The sequence below is a fragment of the Hippocampus comes genome, unplaced genomic scaffold, assembly GCF_001891065.2.
Source record: "Hippocampus comes isolate QL1 unplaced genomic scaffold, H_comes_QL1_v1.1 scaffold64, whole genome shotgun sequence".
Lineage (NCBI taxonomy): Eukaryota > Metazoa > Chordata > Actinopteri > Syngnathiformes > Syngnathidae > Hippocampus > Hippocampus comes.
The window spans coordinates 369047-389278 of record NW_017842053.1 but is presented as its reverse complement, the minus strand read 5'-3'; the positions used below and the strand labels follow the sequence as shown (position 1 = coordinate 389278).

The 20232-nt window shown below is 43.3% G+C and overlaps 1 protein-coding gene across 1 annotated transcript in view; it reads left to right on the top strand.

Annotated features, from left to right (window-relative positions):
- The first annotated feature begins 9428 nt into the window (after positions 1 to 9428).
- The window catches only part of lzts2a (leucine zipper, putative tumor suppressor 2a), a 40108-nt gene continuing 29304 nt past the window's right edge, over positions 9429 to 20232 (top strand). Inside the window, exon 1 of the mRNA XM_019859881.1 lies at positions 9429 to 9620. The gene's annotated coding sequence lies outside the window, so the exon portion shown is untranslated. The remainder of the gene's footprint in view (positions 9621 to 20232) is intronic.

Sequence of the window (20232 nt, the reverse complement as noted above, 5' to 3'; positions counted from 1 at the left end):
GAGTGCCAGTGGCTTCTGTGTGTCACTGAAAATAAACTTTCTACTTCAACCTTCCGGCTTCTCATTGCTTGTCTTTTTATCTCCTTTGCTATTTTTTTCTCGCACAATGTTGTTGGTTGGGAGCTTCAAAACGGCTGCTTTCTTCTAGCGCTTGGTGGTATGGCTTCAAATGTATTTTTTTTTAAGTCATCGTTAATTTTAATGGATTTTTATACGCTTCGCTGACAGAAACGGCTGACATGGTTCCCCATGTGCATAAAATTGTTGTTCGGTAAAAAGTGAAAATGAAAAATAAATTAGTAAGTCTCAATCTTGTTCTCACAAAATTAGAATAGATTTTTTTTAACCTTCAATTATAGAAAAAAAGCAACTTGCATTTTTGAAAACAAGTTACCTGCATGCTTTTATTGTGTGCTTTATTTCTTCTGCTACTAAATGAGATTTTAAAATGTTTCCCTCAATTCACGTGCATCAACTTCCACACAAATTGGAGACATCTTTATAATGTTCAACAATTTAAGATCACAAAATGTGCCTCTCGGAGCCAGAGTGGGCTAACTCCATTTTTGTGATTTTTAAAATCAAGTTCAGAAAAGAATGAATCTGTCCATCAATCAAACTTATTTAAAATGAGCATAGCTACAGAAAAAAGTGGAGCAACACATATAGGTAAAATATACAGCCAGTATTCTTTATCCTCTGTCAGGATCGACTAATATTACCATGCCTTACTGAGCACTAATTACAGTCTCCCTCATGTATATTTGTATATCCGTATACTGCCCCCAAGTGGCTAAAGCGTGCACACCATAAGAAGCAGCACAATGGCCATTCAATTAAAGCAACTAATATTGAATTAACATCCATTCACTGAATCCTCACGAGGGTTGTGGGCGTGCTGCAGCCTATCCCAGCAGCCTATCCCAGCTTTCAATTTGTTTAAATATCTTGTTAAAAGGCTAATATTATAAAATGTTTTTTTTTTGTTGGTGTCATTTGTTTTAATAAACACATTACAAATGTTGTTGATGTCTCGGGGGCAGGCCGAAACGGATTAATGGCACCACTGCTAATTGATGTCGTGTGACCTGATGTTGTTGATGACATTTTGCCCTGAGGCTGTAATGAGTTTGTTGGCCGAGCAAGGAAAGCCCACTCGTAGTTGTGCACATAGTACACATGTGATTAGGCGTGCGCGCCACAGTCACATCTTGTACTGCCGTGTTTTTATTTATGTCAAGGCGTTTTCTCCGAAACAGGGCCAGCAGGAAGTACCGGTTCTCACTCGTTTTGTTTTTCTCCACCGGCACAATGAGAGTGGATTTGGGGTTTTTGTTGTTGTTGTTGTTTCCTCGCACTAACCATTCGTTTTGACAGCAGTTACCCATTTGTGTTCGTCCTCTCAAGAAACAGCATGTCAATTTTTGTGGTGCTTTTAAGATAAAAATATATCCAGCTTTCAGCAGCAAAATAGCGTTTTGGAGAGAAGTGATGGCACCAAAACGGGTTGGCCTCATCGTACTTAGAAAAATAAGATTCTGGGGGAGATGAGTGACAGATGAGGTTTAAGAAATGGATTTCAGACATCAAGATGAGCTTCAGGGAGGCTGTGGAATGAGAAACAATGAGTTGCGTGTTAATTTTCTGTTGACCACCGTAGTTGGTTGATGGATTAATTGTCACATTAAACATGAGAAGAATGAACAAATCTAATCCTTTTCTTAATTTTGAAAAATAGATTGGTTGATTTATTTCTCGTAATTAATTACAAATAAAATTATTAACATGGACTATTTAACATATTTTAAAGACACATTAACTTTTAAAAAATCTAAATCTAATTCTAAATCGAACAGTGACAGTGGCCCCTGTATCCAATTTAAATCTCAAACGTGGCCCTTGTGCGCTTGCGTTTACCCAGCCGAGTCCTGCTATCAATGTCAAGCAGTGCCACCATCTTGTTTTGCATTTCGTGGGCATTGCTTCGTCAGTGTTTTCATTAAATGTTGTGGACGAGCCTGTTTACGGAGTCAACACGGCGTGTCTCATTGGGACAACAAAACAAACTATAGTACATGCATGCTAACCAGCCGAATGTGTGTTGTACCATTTTAGACAGTCTTTTTCCCCCTGTATATTTGGCGACATCTAGCGGTCGTTTAAAGTCACGCTGGTACACTTCCGCTACTGCCCACTGAAGGTCGCCAAATGCTCATTTATTGTTACAACTGCACTTTCGACGTAAGTTTTCTAATAATGAAGTACGTCTATGAAAATAATAATATAAACTGTTTTTTTTAATGATAAAATAAAACATTTAGTTCAAATGTATATGTTAATTATAATGAAAATTACACAGGGCATTACTTAACTGGTTCGTGGTTACCTTTTCAATATAAATTTAATGTTGTCATTCTTCAATATCATTTTTTTCTTTATACATTGGATGGAGCAATCCCACAGGCATAGTTGTACGTTTAAAGAAATGTTGTTTTTACTGAAGATGTAAAGTATTTTATATAATTTTGCTGCGATAATTTAATTTCCATCCTCTGGATCAGTAAAAGATTTACTCATTAAATTCAGGTTTCCTGGCAAAAAAAAAAAATGTGATGACAACCGTAGAACAGGAAATAAAAGTGGAATGGATATCGAAGTACAATTAAGTGCATCACTGTCACGGCTGCTTAGTGCAATACTGCAAAAGCAACAATCATGTGACCGTAATATTCAAACACGAGAGTAGAATGTCACAGATATCCACACACGACAGTTCTACTGAATTCCTTCATTCCTTGGCAGTTTGGACTAATACTAAGTGACTAATCTCTCCGCGCAATTTTGGCCTGCCTCACTTTGTATGCGTGTGTGGAGTGAAACTGATGTGTGTCTAATTGAGTTACTGGAGGCAGCTCCAATCCAGTGGATTAAAGCTCATCTCTGTGTGTTTACCTCCCAGCGGACACGGGGGTTTGACCCACTTACGTGCACACATACGTGCATGTGTACATTTGCCCTGCACTACTACATAGAACGCAAACCGTCATAACTTCAAATAATGCCAAACGTTGAAAACAACAACAACAAAATGGAGCAATTAAGGTCCGGTGATGCCGTCACATGTGGGCGAGGAGTGCCACAGTCTTTGTTTATTGAACGGGATGAGCAATCACGAGGTCACTGTGGTCTATGTTGAATACTTGATTAATGACTATAGTTTGAGTAACACAGGTTCATGATTGTGTATGTGCTTGAGGCATGGTGTTGATGCTTTATGATCGTTCTTATTGTTAAGTATTTGGATGACATCTTGTGGCATCTATGCGTACAGTGGGCATTCACTGTATTCTGTTACATGATTTCATACCACACGGGGCTTTTTCTCTTACCAACACATAACAAAAAAAAAAGTGCTGGTAATTGGGGAGGATTCAACAGATTCATGGCATTTCAATGGGGAAAACTGATTTTACATATGGATAAATGCATCATGTTATCAGAGTGGAGGTAGTTATGGCGGTCAGTTGAGGTGTGAGGTTTATTTATTCAAAAGGACGGGCCGCTATCTGAGGAAATATGCTGTGAGTATTGGTGCTTCATTCTCACAGTACCCCTTTCCTTTGCAGCAAATCTCTTATGTAATTCAAATACAGATTAATGCCACACACACACACACACACACACACACACACACACACACACTCTTGCACTTTAAATAATTTCTCAGGGCTCCGCTGTAACAGTGCGCCAATATTTTTATAGCCCTGTTATGCTGCGAAACAGGGTAGCCTGGAGTGACCCTGAGTTGCAAGGAGAAAGAGCACATAGTGGGAATTGTGCTGCTGGCTAACAAGAAGACATTCCCCAAGTGCTGGGTGAACTATTTGACACAATTTGAATTACTTTGAACACAACGGTACACCATCTACAAGAAGCTATTGACTATATTTATTGTAATATTACCGGTAATTTATATTTTGGGTTGATTGATAGGGTAATCATTTTTTCGAAAGGCAAGGCTGCTGTTTTTAATGATATTTAGTGCATTTTACACACAAGATAGCTCAATCACGAGGACGCTGTAGACACACATATCAATCTGTTCATCTATCGACACGTAGAGACATACGGTAGAAGTCCCTCTTAGCCAATGGGATGCCAGGATGATGCTCGGTAATAGCCAATGGCAGGGCAGCTATAAGTATGTTGCCTTCAGGAAACTCGGAGCTGCGATTTCCAGGCCGTAATGTATTTTTACCTTTAGTATCTTGAAATGTCTTTCGTAACAACACACAATATTTTCCTGTTGAGACATTTCTTAACTTGAAAATTTCAAATGAAGAGACGTAAGTAGAGGTACCACTGCAATGGGTTTATATTCAATTATCAGTTTCTTCGTGTATTCAGGACCGAAGACATTCAGTGACTTATAGACCACTAGCAGAATTGTAAAATAAAAAAATCAATTCGCCAGCTGACTGTCAAGTCTTAAGTACTAAAGTTAAAAAAAAAAAAAAAAAAGTTTTAGAATTTTTTTTTTTTTTTTAACAAGACTGGCGAATTTTTAAGTTGTCCTACTGTATGTCGATTTGGTCAGAAAGTTCAATTTGTCATGTACTACTGTCGTAAACTATGGAGGTCATGTGCAGGGCACGGCGCAGTTGAACAGTTGGCCACTTATTAAAATGTATTAAGAGCATCTGGATGGTGAATAAAGGGGAGGATCAAAGTGGTGGCTGGTGACTGAATATATTGCACTTCCCCTCTCCCGCTCCTAATGAGCAGATATGAAATAATCATTCCCTCTCATGTTGGAGAAAGTGAGCCGTCACGTAGATTGACCTCGACAGTGACGAGATAAGAAGCTTCGCTTGTACACAACCCGCTCAATATTGGATGAGCTGCCTTTCCGAAAGGGAATCGAGCATTTCATGCTACGCTGCACCCTCCTCATCAGACCATTATGGAAATATGCAAATAAACTCCCCACGAACATGCGCGTTTGTAATTGATGTATTTTAGAGGGAGCAAACAATGGCTTCATTGTGTCGTTTGGGAGCTTTCCCAGACTCTAAAATAGCAACGCATGCGGCAGGTAAAAGTTGCTAAGAATTTAGATTTGGTAGTTGTATTTGAAAATTTAGCCCCCCCGAAAGCCTGTTTCACTTAGCAACATGAAATTTGGTTGACATCTCTATGATGGTTAACTTTACAAAAAAAAAAAAGTCTCAAGAAACACTGCCTGATATGTAACAGGAAGTTTGAAGCAGCCAGTTTCAAGTGAACTAGGTCATTTCCAAAATTGACTTGGGAGCATTCTTCGGAATTATTTGAGGATTCAGCCCGTGAAGCCTGTTTTATTTACCATCATGAATTTTGGTTGACAAGTGTAGCTACAAAAAAAAAAAAAAAGTCTCAAGAAAACATGCCCGAAAGGAAACAGGAAGTCGGCCATATTGGTTTGAAGCAGCCAGTCACTTCCCCTCTCCCGCTCCTAATGAGCAGATATGAAATAATCATTCCCTCTCATGTTGGAGAAAGTGAGCCGTCACGTAGATTGACCTCGACAGTGACGAGATAAGAAGCTTCGCTTGTACACAACCCGCTCAATATTGGATGAGCTGCCTTTCCGAAAGGGAATCGAGCATTTCATGCTACGCTGCACCCTCCTCATCAGACCATTATGGAAATATGCAAATAAACTCCCCACGAACATGCGCGTTTGTAATTGATGTATTTTAGAGGGAGCAAACAATGGCTTCATTGTGTCGTTTGGGAGCTTTCCCAGACTCTAAAATAGCAACGCATGCGGCAGGTAAAAGTTGCTAAGAATTTAGATTTGGTAGTTGTATTTGAAAATTTAGCCCCCCCGAAAGCCTGTTTCACTTAGCAACATGAAATTTGGTTGACATCTCTATGATGGTTAACTTTACAAAAAAAAAAAAGTCTCAAGAAACACTGCCTGATATGTAACAGGAAGTTTGAAGCAGCCAGTTTCAAGTGAACTAGGTCATTTCCAAAATTGACTTGGGAGCATTCTTCGGAATTATTTGAGGATTCAGCCCGTGAAGCCTGTTTTATTTACCATCATGAATTTTGGTTGACAAGTGTAGCTACAAAAAAAAAAAAAAGTCTCAAGAAAACATGCCCGAAAGGAAACAGGAAGTCGGCCATATTGGTTTGAAGCAGCCAGTTTAACAGCCAAGTGGCACTTGGTAGCATCCCTCAGGAATGATTTGAAAATTCATTCCTGTTTTATTCAGCATCATGAAATTTGGTAAATCTGTCAACCATGAGTGGACCTCCAAAAAAAGTCTCAGGAAACTATGCCCAAAAACAAGAAGTTAGCCATATTGATTTGAAGCAGGGAGTTCCGATTAAGTGGGACATTTCCAAAATTGACTTGGGATCGATGGACTTTTTATGCAAGTGAAGTTTGATAAGTCACACATAAAACACAAAACACTAAAAACTAAGTGCCACTATTTCCAATTTCCTTCACACTATAAATACTCGCATTCAGTCCTCCATTGGATGCACCTTTCAAATTTTCCACTCGGGTGTGGGAGTGCAAGCGCCCATTCATCACTGCCCACCTTGTTTCTTTACTCATAAGCCAGAAGCAATCATCACTGCTTCGTCATGAAACGTCCACAGTGTTTTGTGGTGAGATTCAAGTCGTCACCCACTTGGCAGTAGGTGCTGTTTGTTTGCTATTTATGAATCACGGCGAGGCAGAAGGTCGAGTTTCGGTCAGGTGTCTGATGGGGGTGGAGGGGGGGGGGACGAAGACCCTCGAGGTGGGCGACAAAGCCCGAGTGAGTCATATGATCCGCTTCTTTGGCCTTCGCAGACACTCACCAAAGAGGATTGGGAACAAAAGCTGAGTGCATTCTTTCTGCAGAGGCATGAGCGCCAGCAATTCCTTTCAAGAAGACTTTTCATGCTACAATCGGTTGGTGCCGCGTGTACCATAAAACTCTCAATAGTAAGTCCATCTTGAATGGAACTATTTGATTCAAAGAAGGGAGTTGGGGTGGGGGGTGTCATAACTTCATTTTAACCCTTTCAGGGACAGCGGTTACTACAGTGGATAGCCTATCATGCTATCTGGTTACAGGTTATCATTATTGGTGCCCTTTTATGAACTGGCTCCTCTCTGTTTGCAGCCATGTTGTTAGTGTAAGCATTGCACATCAGTGAGGATGCACTTTGAATAATGGAATTTAGAAATAATAGTCATTTAGAAAAAAAAACACTCAATTGCCTAGTCATAGTCCCCCTTTGTCGTAAAAAAAAAAAAAAAAAAAGCATAAATAACAAAAGGATCCAGGCGGATTTTTGAGATGCTAAAGGATTTATTTTTCTTAGACCCTTTCTAATCGTCTCCAGCTCGAAATGGAGGGGAAAAAAAATGCAACGCCCACCGCGACATGATGGAGTCGACTTTTAGAGGCGGGCCCGTTGGGGATGCGGCACATTTGCACGTTGCTCATTTCAGCTGGAAATCATATTAGCCTTGGCGGGCTTGAAATGAAGCATGGAGAACATTTAAAGGGGAACAGCTCGGAGGAAAGAGGCGCAAAAGGAAGCCAGTGACTGACGGACGCATGCAACGGCAAAGGATCAAACGGACGACACTTGAAGGCATCGGATGAAAGTGCACAAGAGAGGCGTCAGTCACGTCCTTGGCCGAGACGCGGGAAATGAAAATGTTCACGGAGGAGGGGGGCGGGGTCACTGAGAGTTCACCATTCTGAACATCAAACCGGTCAAGGTGATGCTCTGATCCAATGGGATCAATCAATTTACCGTCTACGTATTGTGCAGTTCATTTTCGGGCCGGTTGATGAATTCATACATTGAATTTGATTTGATTTGAATTTTCTCCACAGCTTGTGTAGTTCAAAGCACGTCACTGCTGATGTGCACTACTTACACTGATAACATGGCCTCAAGAGTGAGTGGTTCCAAATTGACGACTTGGTCACTCTCGGGACTTACTGACCCCTTTAGCATCTATCGATCAATCGACGTAATCTATCTATATCTTCACTAAAAGAAAGTTATATGTGGGGTACGACACCATTCAAGAATGGCACATTTTCAAGTGGAATGGTTCAGACAAATTACGATTCGATTTGATATGGTTCAGCTGTAGCTTCTTGTCGTGTTTATTACAATGTAACAGTATGTACAACCTTACCGAAGCCCAAACTTCCCAAATTAATTAAATAAAAAAGCAAAAGAATAAACAAGAAATCACTGGATTGATATTGATCTATATCTGGTGTGCGGCACTCATAAAAGATCGTTTGATAGCATCTCGGACCGTAAGTGTCCCTCTAGTGGCATTTGTTATGTAGAGTTCAGTTGTTTTTAACTTAAAAATAAAATACGTTTACATTTCATCTTTTAGGTCTTTTCCAAAAGTATTTCCATGTGTAATAAAGTGGACTTTTAAATTTCCCCTTTTTTTCTTAAAGTGCCATGTTCGTTTTCAAACTGTGAAAAATGTGACAGCGGCTTGGAATATGAGATACACTACACGACTGTGTTTTAATAACGTGGATGAATGAGGGACTTTTTGTTTTAAGTATAATTGACGTGGTAATTGGCATAAAAACTTCAAGAATCACCGACCTAACTGCGTGTTGTGGCAGGTGGGTCTTTTGAGGGCTTTCTCAGACTCCACCTTGGTGGAAATCATCCCCTATAATCTTCAAACACATGACTTCATCGTCGGTACGTCTCCACTTTCGGCAGGTGGCGTCTATTGTGGTCAGGGGGGCCTGGGGGGGGGGGCGCTCATATTGAGTTTCCAGGCTTGTGAGGCGGCCAGATGTAACAGACGGGGATCACACCTACCGGCAAGTTCAAGGCAGTCACCATGACCTTGACCAGACACGCCTGGAGCCCGCCCCCCCAAAAAAAAATCAATATTGAATAAACGCACATGATTTTTTTTTTAATTAAAACGAATTACAAACTAACCGCTTGATATGAACTGGTAGAATTTTATAACGTTACTAGTAGGACTAATAGCACACAGTTGTCTGTTTTTTTGCACAATTTTTCCAGTTTAGGCCAACTTTTACCAGTTAAAACGTATTAGAAAAGTACTAGTAACAGTACTTAGCCCGACGAGTATGTGTCATTAACTAATAGCCTTGTGTCCCTACTTATAGCATCAAAATGCCCACGAGATGTTTTGCCTCGCTCGTATTCGTAAATACGTCGTTCGTCAAGGGTGCACATGAACGTATCGTGAAATCCCATCGTTGAGTGTTATTTTGTAGCAGCGACCCCTAACGGAGCTTTGGGTATTACACTCAAACGAGCTTTAACTCCGTAACCCCGCCCCCCACACATCTTGTGAGCGGGCGACCGGGGTCTTCATACCGAGCAGCCTCAGCCTGAGCTTTTTTTTTTTTTTTTTTTTGGCGGACCTTTTTCACCGTGTCCTCGCTATCTTAAGGAGAACCGCCGCCGGTGGCGGGGACACTTTCTTGGGGGAAACTAAGCCAACGGAACTCGCTGAAAGAAAGACAAGAAAAAAGTACGACGAAGTATCGTGGTCACCGAGGAAATGATTGTGCGGAGCTTCAAGACTTCTTGAGGTGGGTCGAAGAGTCGCAGTTCCTAACGAAATATTGACTTGAGGTGTAGTTAACGCTGATGTTTGGTACTGTTGCCCAAATAGTTTGCTTGGAGTTCACGACAGTGATGCGTGCTTATTTAAAGGTTCGCAAACTCAGGGTTGAGGACCCAAAATGGCCCATGGGGCAGTTTGTGTGTGTGTCTGCTTGTGTATGTTTTAGTCCCTTTGGCGCTTTATTATTTTTTTTGTATTTAAGATTTTAAAATGTTTTGGTTCAATTGGTTGGCAGCTTAATAGTTTGAGTTAAGCAGGGTATACACATGTTCAACTTTTTTTTTTATTATTATTAATTGACATGTTGGGGATTTTTGACCCAAGGTGGAAATATTTTGCAAAGGTCGCCTTGTCTATCTATACAACTCAACATTCGAAAATCACATTAGAAAATATGTTCATGTTAATTTATGAAGTCTATTCTTCAAAAGCAAGACAGAGGCTCCGCTCCAGACTGGCCCTAAATGGTGGCATTTTGCTCTTAAAATTTAAGACAATGCGAGGAAAATTTTCATCGCCTGTACTAGTGCATGTACGACCACTACATTTGTAGATTTATCTTCAGTTTGGTTTTTTTTTTTGTTTGAACAATTACTGTTCTAGAATATGATGCAGACGACTGGTTAGCACATGTACCTCTCAGTACAGAAGTCATGTTCCCCAGCCTTCCTGTGTCGAGTTTACATGTTCTCCCCCCGTGCCTGTGTGGATTTTCTCATTGGTACTTCGGTTTCCTCCCACATTCCAAAAACACGCACGGTAGGTGATCAATCTAAATTGTGAGTGCGTAAATTGTAAGTGTGGATGGTTGCTGACATCAGAGAATCCGCTCATTGTTCACTTTCTTCTGAAGGATGGGAAAACTACTCAAATTTGTCCCAAATATTGTTTGTGTGCGCGCGCACACGCTCCACTTCATCTGAGTGGTTTGCCGTCAATCTGACATGAAATCTGTGACCAACCCACATTTTTTTTTTCTGCGTTGTGTTTTTAATTAAGCGCTCAGTGTGTGTGTAACTAGAGACTATTACCTCCGCTTGCTATGTGCAGCTGTTGGTGTACACACACATATCCACCCATTCACGCACACACACGTTGCGACTGTGACTCCTGATCCCCCCCAGCTGTTTTCTGTTCTTATCAAAGCCAGGAGCACTAATGAAGAGGTTGAAGGTCACCGAAGATGCTGTGGAGAACCGTTTTGTTTTTTCTGATCCATGGCCGGTCTTACTTTCAAATATGGATTACTTTCGAGTCCATTTCAGTCTTAAGGCAAATGTGACACGTGCTTAAACTTCTCATCCCGATAGCATTACATCACCTCTCCGTGGGAATGCTCAAGTATCACTCTGCCTCACTACCAGCAGATGCTCTATCATCCTTGGCCTGTCAGGTGGGGGCAAGGGAGAGAGGGAGACGCCACGGTGGCACATGAGAGGGGGGATTTGCGGGTGCTGGCAGGAGGTGATAAGCAAGCTCAGGGTTGCAGCATATTAAGAAGAAGGAAGGCGGGCAGGTAGGGGGAAGGCGTGATGCTTGAAGAAGCCGAGTGGGAGCGACACCACGGTCACGGTCCAGTCGGTGTGAGCGTCGTAACTTATGGCAGAGTCGTGAAAGTGTCGCCGTTGCTTGTGGTGTTGTTACCCTGGCACCGTTCGACTCCCTATTGGAGCATTTCCCTTGCCAAAGTTGGATAATGGGAGTCCTCGATGGGGGCGATATTAGCAGTTTTTAAAATCGTGATTAAAAAAAAAAAAAAGTCTTTTTTTAAAATTTTTTTTTAGTTGTATATTTATTACAAAATAACACAGCACAACTAGTCGTGTTCCAATCAGGGTTTAATGCTGATACCGATCCGATACCGATCATCAATGAGTGAGATCTGCTGATACCGATTCCTATACCGATCACATGGATTTAGTGGCCCATTTTTCAATTTTAGAGCCACTCACTCGTGATTATTTTAATTGGAAAAAATAGGAAATCACAATCTTCAGGCCTCACATTGGGCACAGATGACGCATGGAATTGAATGAGGCTGTGCAGGTGAACTCGGTGTTGTGTCGGCTGGGCGCACGCACGACGGGAGCCAAATTCACAGCTGATGCAAAACCATCACCGCTTCCTCTCAAGTCGGGTGGCGCCATCTGTTCAGGACCCCGCGGCAGCTTTTGCATAATGCGCTCATTAGCTGAACGAAACACGGACGCTTGTCGGCGCTTTCGGGAGCGGCGGCCGTTACATAACGAGTAGTAAAACATGGCGGCCATCGCGCACATGCAACCGCCCCAAACTGAAGTATATATATATATTTTTTTCCATTTCACATCTCTTGCATATGTGCCCTGTGATTGGCTGGTGACCAGTTCGGGTTTTAGCCCACCTCTTGTCCAAGTTGGCGCCAGCTGACCGTCTACCCTTGAGAGGATAAGCAGTATGGATGGATGGATTTTCCGCACATTTCCAACCATATTCACTTGAATTTTTGCAACATGCCTCTAACGTTGTTGGACATCACTCCTATCTGTGGACGAGTAAATAAACTCCCCGCGGGCGATTAGCCGAAATGTTATTTTCATGAAGTAACATCGATGGTGAATGCCAGGAAACTCCACCTCACACCGGGCTTAGTTTGTGCTCATTATGACAAACACCAAGACGATTTCACGCGAAACAAAGCGCGTGTATCACGATTGGGACGGCACAATGAGCTTCATTATTTCGATTCGCCGTGTGTTTGCGCAAAGTTTTGTTGGCGACGATCGCGGTTCCAGTTATGCTGCTCCTTAAGTCCGCCTCAGCTGTCATGCGTCGAGCATCACGTCATCATGGACAGCTGTCAGAACATTTTACAGAGAGGCTCTCTGTGTCACACACACACACACGCGCGCACACACACACACATATGCCCCTACACCGATACAACAAATGTAAACTGTCATTTGTTGCCGCCTGCTTTTGGGGGTAACATCTTCCTGCTTTTTGTGGGTTTGTTCCACACTCCCAAATTCTTTGTCTTAATTTTCTCCATATGCATTTCTGGTTCACAGCGTCACTAAAGCAAAATCAGGTCATTTTAGAAGCCCCTCTAATATATTGTTAAAGGCAGAATGAATTCTTTTTGACACTGTTTGGTTTGTGCGAGAGCAGGTTTACAGCTTGTGTTTATCGCCTGGCATAAATCACTCGTAAGCGCCCGTTGTTTTACCGACGGTTGAGTTGACGACGCTTCATTAGCTGTTTTTGTCTTTTCGAGGCAGGACAAATAGTGCTGATTAAAACGGCATACGTTGAATTTTAAACACTGAGGCGAGATCAAAGACGAAAATGGCGTCGGACAGTTCTGTTTTCTATTCATTGCCACGTCCACCTTTTTTGTGCTTTTCGACGGCTTTTTAATCGGCACAAGCCCTCTGAAGCGGCTTCGGCGGGGTTGTGCTCATCCACCTCATTAAATATTTAAGGCCATACGAGGATGTTAAATCACTGATTTGTGTTGTCTCGGAACGACCGCGCTAGCGACTTCACATTTAGCGTTGCTGCGCTGGAAAATGTTGTTGCCAAGCAATAAGGAAAAAAAAAAAAAGATGGCAGATGAAAAATCATGTGGTGGACCATTTTTATGAACCAAATTCCATTTTGCGTCTCTTTGCTTCACTCAAAGCCAGATGGAATGATACTGAATTTCCAAGGCTCGATAAGATTTATTGTCCCTAATGGCGAACAAAAAATGGCTTCAACTTCGAGGTGTGGCTGTACAAACTGTTCATGGTCAACTTGTGTCATGGTCACGACGTCTTGTAACTAGCGTCCCTCTTTTACAGACTTGGAAGCATAAGATAAATAATTCAAGGCCGTACTGCCTGTCTGTTGTCCAACTTGTGTGGAACCTTGACGATGTTCTGTTCCCCGAGTGATGACGTAACCGGAATTTTTACACGTCATAACGCACCAGTGTCAATCGCGAACAGAGACGAATGTGTGTCGTTAATAGGTGCAGTTGATATTTATTTAATATTTACATTTTTTTTCTTAAATATTTTACTAAACTATCAAATAAACGGGAGCCCAATGAAATATGAAATTAGATATGAACAAAAATGTATGGTGAGAAAAGTAAAATGTCTCCTGTGTTTGTGTTTCGCGTTGTTCGCATTAAGCTAGCACACCTTCTGACAAAATAGTGTGTTTTAGTTGAATATTTTGGTGTTTAAATATGCGATGTTTTATTCCCGTTTATTTTGTCGTCGTGAACTTCAAATGGGAGTGACAAATAAAGAGCTTGAAGCACTTTAGCTTGAAGCAAATCGAACGTATCCTTGTACGTCTTTTCATTGTCACTTGGCAGTTGGAAAATGAAAACGTGACTCTTAATTATGATTTTTTTTAATCTAATGCAAAGATGGCATCTTTTTTTTCATATCGGGGGGAAAAAATTAATATCAAAAAATAAATCAGCCAATTTATAATGTTATATTTTAAACCAGCTAACAATAATGAGTCATCTTACAGTTTTGAGTTGACACTTGAAAATGGAACAAATTTTAGACAGTCATACGATACTATCGCAGCTTGTTCATAACTTGGAAATGACGTCGGAAAGCCTGCAAACCAAAGACCCCCTATACTGAAAGTGTCTCATGAGCCAAAGTAGATCAATTGGAATCCGATAGTGGCAAGCTCTGAAAGCCTCTATAGCGTGTAAGCAAAGCTGGAATCGTTCGCCGAGCGTGTAATGGACACGAGTGGCCGTGCCGCACATCACCCGGGGAAAGCGGCGGTGCCGACGTCTGCCGACTGCTCCCGAGCATCCATCATTAGCGGGGCCAGTCAAACCGTTTTTGCTCGACACGGCCAGCCGCCGCCTTTGCTGAAATGGCATCTCGGCCGTCCCCTTCATCCGTCTTTTTCCGTCCTACCCTTCCACTTTGTTCCTGCATGGAGGGCGCTCAAGCTGTCTCGTATGTCGCCAAGTGTCAGGAGGCTGATGTACGAGGGCCCGAAGGACCCGTGCTGAAACAGCAGACCACACACACACACAGATATGTACATACACACACACGCACGCACACACGGTTGCAAGGCATTGCAGACAAGGTTGATGAATGAGAGGAATTGGTCCGGGTTTGGAGGCCCCAGCACAGGAAGATCCAGATGTTATTATTTGAGATGCACAGATTCACTGGCCAATATTGTTTCCTGCTCCTTCGGCTTGGCAGTAAAGAACACAGAGGCAGACCTCCATCTGTTGATTTCAAAGACGGCTATAGGCGCAGATGCGGTTGGCTGAGCGAAAAAATATCTGAACGGCCACAAATGCAGCCGCCAGTCACCCGTTTATACAGCCGAATGTTCACTCTTAAGCTCAGTGTTTGACTTTAAGAGGCGGAATCACAAATAATTCCCAAACATTTTGTTGAATGGAAGACTCGGTGTTGCATTTCTGCTTTTAGCCACTTTATGGCTAACGAGAAGAACTAACCGGTTGTTGGCATGCATGGCCAGAAATCCAAAGGCATGAAATTTAAGCTCCAAAAAAAAAAAGTTTCTCATAACTCCCGCAGCTGTCTCTTCTTGCTCGGAATGTTCTTTCCATTAAAAAAAAAAAAAAAAAAGAATAATAAGATGATCTGATTCAGCAGAATGAGCTTTTTCAGGATGTTCCACCTCCTAAGAGGTAACGTAAGCGAGCAAAATATCTGTTGACGCCATGTTTGCACCTACGACAATTTTTTTTTCTCGAAATCCTCTTGGCCAAATGTTGTGGGAGTTGGGAGGATGCATCTGCCAGATGACCCCATGGCAATATCCGTACAGGACCCTCCCCGTCGTCGCCCGCCGCCCCCCCCTCTTCCTGTGTCAGCTGACTGATCTTTGTAAACTGTTGCGGGTTTTGTCTTGTAGAGGCTGAGACGTGAGGAAGGGAGGGCCTATGAAGTTTTGTATGCACTTACAATTTCCTGCACCGAAGAAAATGTTGATTCGGCCTGAGCCTTTTTTTTTTAATAGCTGGCATGTGTTTTCATGGGAAACTCTTGGGATTCTATCCCAGCTGCGGTATCCGCAACATAACTCCCACTACCCCGTTGCGCAAGAGCTTGTCCTTCTCCCCTGTGAGTTCCCAAGACATCTCGGCAGGCCCCTGGATGACGTCCCGGAACATTTGGCTGTTGTCAAATATGCTTTATGAAGTGATGAGTCATTTTTTTCACCAAGCGGTGAGGTTAATGGCTTCATCAAACGACACAACTTAAAAACAAATTTTTTTTTTTGGGGTCGTTCGCGGTCGCTCTGTCAGACGACTAGATAAATATCATTGCGCGCTTCCGTCACGAGTCGGTCCATCAGCGCCAGGTCCGTCCGAGGGGCGGGCCAAGCGGCTGTCAAAGTCACGTCGACGCAGGGATTTGGGGAAAGTTTGCTAATCGGCTGTTAGCTTTGCAGTTAGCAAACGTTTCAATGCGATGTATACTTTGTGATGGGGGAAGGGGAGGAGCAACTCTGTGGGGGGGGGGCTGTTGAAGGGGCTGCATGACTTAAAATGTTTGGGGAAAGGCTTGTTTAGCCCAATTTTCCATCTTACGGTGGCTAGTACCCCAGCAACACCATATTTTGGCACCCTTTCCAAGTTGTGACAATGGAAATGCATACCGAATGATAGGTGCTCTCTCTGGTTTGTTCTCAGCATGACGCAACTCCAGTGACAAAAGGTGCTCTGGGCCTTCGCGTCTTTGTCGTCTCTGCATTGTCCTGCCGAGAATTGGTTATGGAGGATTGCGTCCGTCTGCTGAGTGGGATTTCTTGGAAACGCGAGGCACGGAACGGATTTAAAAAAAAAAAAAAAAATTGGAGGAGGATGTTGGAGTGAGGGGGAGCGGGGGTTGTCTTGTGTGTGATCAGCAGAAAACTGAAATCAAGTCCTCGGCGGGGGATGCGATGAATGTGTGTGTTTATGGGATGAATTTTCAATGAACTGGACCGACCAGTGCGATTTATTTTCTCATGCATGCGTCCTGAAGCTTCCCTCTGGCATTTGACATTAAAAAGATGCATTGTCCTCATCGGCCTTTGATATTCATATCATATCAGGCTGGGACAGGGGGGGACCCTCGCTGTGTTGGGGTTCTTTTGGCGTCACCCCACTCAGCCACTGTCCACCAGACAGAACTGGGTCAAAGTTTATTGGAGCATCCTGTCTGAGTAGGGGGATTGCTGAGTTTGTGGCGGCTTAAGAGGGATCCTTGGTACCACGGACCACCCTCCTCGGGTGGGGGGCTTTGCTATCTTGTATCAAAAGACTCTTATTGCCAATCATCAACTTCGTTATTCTGTTTTGGTGTTGTGGCCAAAACCCTGTCTAATGTAATGTAATTAGTCATTGTAATTGATGGACCATTAGGCAATGAGCAGGCCTGTAAAAAAAAAAATATTCATACATTAGACGATCCAGGTCATAAGATGCATGATTTATTTAAAAAAAAATCATTCTATGTTAAATGGTTTATTGTAATTGAACAGTATTTATTTGATAGATTTAGTGCTGTTATGCAAAGTTCAGACTGGACATGAAATACTGGGTAGCGCTGCTACGGGGGGTTGCTTCGAGCGGTGAAGGGGGTCTTCCGACAGACAAAAAATAACATTTGAACATCGCTAGTCAATCTGGGGAGGTTGTGTTATTACTTTGGCTAAGGCTAAATGCCATCTCGGTTGACGGTTCAACGCTTGTCAACAAGTAAATGCACTCAGCGTTACCCAAACTTTTTTTGCTCGGTCCCAGCAGCTTTCGGAAGCTGGCTGTGTCGTTTACTTCGTGCTGGTCCAGCACAGCTCAGCTTATGTTGGATCTAACCGGAGAATGTAGCATTAGGCTAGTAGGACTACATTTCCCATGATTCTTAGCCACGAAAGCAGGAAGTAGTTCTAGTTCAGCAGCTTGAAGCGAACACACTTGGCCTCTTATATGGAGAACTGCGTGAGCGTGTCTTCTTTTTGTTTCTTCAAAGTGTCGTTAAGTGTAAAAGCGATGAATGAACAGAAGGTCATTTTAACACCAAAGCAGGAAGTAGTTCTAGTTCAGCAGCTTGAAGCGAACACACCTCGGCAAAACTACATCTGCCGACCCCTTTGAGCCAAGCACACCTCCGCCGATTACAACCGCGACGTGTCATGTGATGAGGTCGCACCGTGCGAGGTTAGAGTCTTGCTTTGAATATTTGTCATTGTTTTGACGGGGCGGTACGGCGTAAAAACTGCTTGGCACGTCCGCTTCACAATGCAGAGGTCATGGGTTTGATTCCGGTTCCCAGTTTGTATGTTCCTCCCCGTTCCCTGCGTGGGTTTCCTCCCACATTCCAAAAACATGCACGGTAGGTTAATGGAACACTCGAAATTGTCCCTTGGTGGGATTGTGAGCGCAATTGGTTGTTTCTCGATGTGTGACCTGTGATTGGCTGGCAAGCGGGTCAGGGTGTACCCCGCCTGGGTGTTTTGAACGGGTCCGAGCTCTGTATAAGAGAGCTCAGATGTTATCTTTTAAAATGTGGAACGCCGGAAGCATCTTTGTGATGAAACAGTCAGTTACACCAAATGCTTTCTCCCAGAACGTTCTGCTCGCCGACCGATGTGAGAATTTGTCGTAATGGTCAGGAGCACTCGTAGATCAACCTGATGAAGGTGAAGACGAAATGGAGGAAGGGGGCAGCGTGTGAAATGAGGGCAGTGTCATGCTGCCTCATTTTCGGTGCGAGGTTGGGAAGGGATTAGAATCGCTTACATAACACTCACCCCAACCGATTTCCCCGCTTTAACTAGCCCACACCCCCACTCCCCCGTGCCTTCTCACCAGTGAATAATCGAGTAATCGGATGCAAAGGCGTCCCGCCAAAATGGCGCACTTAAAGTACTGTAATACCCTCGCATATGGGTCAGGGCCGCATCAAAAAACATAAATACAGTGAACCCGTCCCCCGTTTTTGTGCTCCAGCCAAATCGGTATATCGGTTTGGCACCGTTTGATGGCATCCCGGTTCTGAAGTTGCTGCCATGTTGGGGCGTCTGCGGCCAATTACAGTTTACAATATAAACCATTTGAGAATGGAGTCAATTACTCGCAATTTTTGTGTTGTTTTCCGAGCAGTTGAAGGGATGGAAAAAAAAACCACTTTGAAAGGGGGTGTGTGTGTGTGTGTGTGTGTGTGTGTGTGTGTGTGTGTGTGTGTGTGCGCATGTTTGTGTTTGTAAAGCAAGTGGAGCATAAACTGTTCAAAAATGAATTCGTAAGAGAGGTAGACATATATGGGGGGGTGCGTGGGGGGGGTGTTGGGGCTGGATGAGATAGTCTATTTATAGTTTATCCCCGCTGCTGGGTTAGACCGCCTGGCCCAGCGCAGCACAGCTCAGCATCCATGTCAGTCCTCGTGTCAGTCTACATTAGCTTTGCGCACGCACGCACACACACGATTACTCCGAGGGCGTAAAAAAAAAAAAACGCCTGTCACGCAAACGTGGGAGCGCTGGCCTTTGCCACTCATCTGCGAGTTAAAAAAAAAAAAACCCCGCACGGTGTTTGTGTGCCGCCCGTGCGTGTTTGTGCGTTTGTGTGAGCGTGAGAGATGAAGATGCTGCCGCAACATCGGTGGGGAAACGTGAACGCAGCTCATCTCCACAGAGGAGCATTAAAACGGAAGATCGTGGAAGTTGTTGAAACTTCATCTCAGGCTTGATCTTTTAAGCATTCGACGGTCACTGAGGTTATGATGAACTTGTGGATTTGCCTGAATGACCCCAGGAGACGAAAGCGAGTCGTGTCTCTTGGCGCTGCCAACCAAAACGGACTGTTGATCCGAACACGGCAAGCAGCAGCGACTCCCTTTCGTTTTCCGTAATCACTTTTGAATCCAGAAACGTGTGAAACTTCCTCCCCTCCCTTCAAGGTAAAAACGTCTCGGGTGAACGTCGACATGATGACTCATAAGAATGATTTCGACACAAAACAAGCCACCTTCGCCTGGGCCTCGTCAAAAGTATTAGCGAGCAGAGCGGCCACAAACCAAGGACCTTCCAAACGGAGAATTGGGTCAAAATCGAGGTAAAAATCTTCATCCACTGTCGCGTGTCGCGTCGAATGGTTAAACGGTAAAATAAACGGTAAAATGGGTGTGAAGATTTAATGCTCGTCAGGCCGGCGCTTTTTTTTTTTTCTTCCGCCCTGTTGCGTTGAAAGCAATTTCCAACAATTGGTTTTGGCATCACGGCAGACCAATTATCTGATTACGGATCAGATTTCCTGCTTCGTGCCATGTTTTTGGATAAATGTACTCTTCTATTTTTTTGTTTCTCAATGAAGCCATGACTCTTTAACCCTTTCATGCAGCCTGCAACCTGATAATATGATAGGCTGCCCACTGTAGTGACCGCTGTCCCTGAAAGGGTTAAGTATGGATCCAGATCAGTGGTTCTTAACCTGGGTTCGATCGAACCCCGGGGGTTGGGTGAATCGGTCTCAGGGGTACGACGGAGCCTCTGCCATGGAGGGTAAGACACACCCGACTCAACATGTTAATTAGTTATGACAC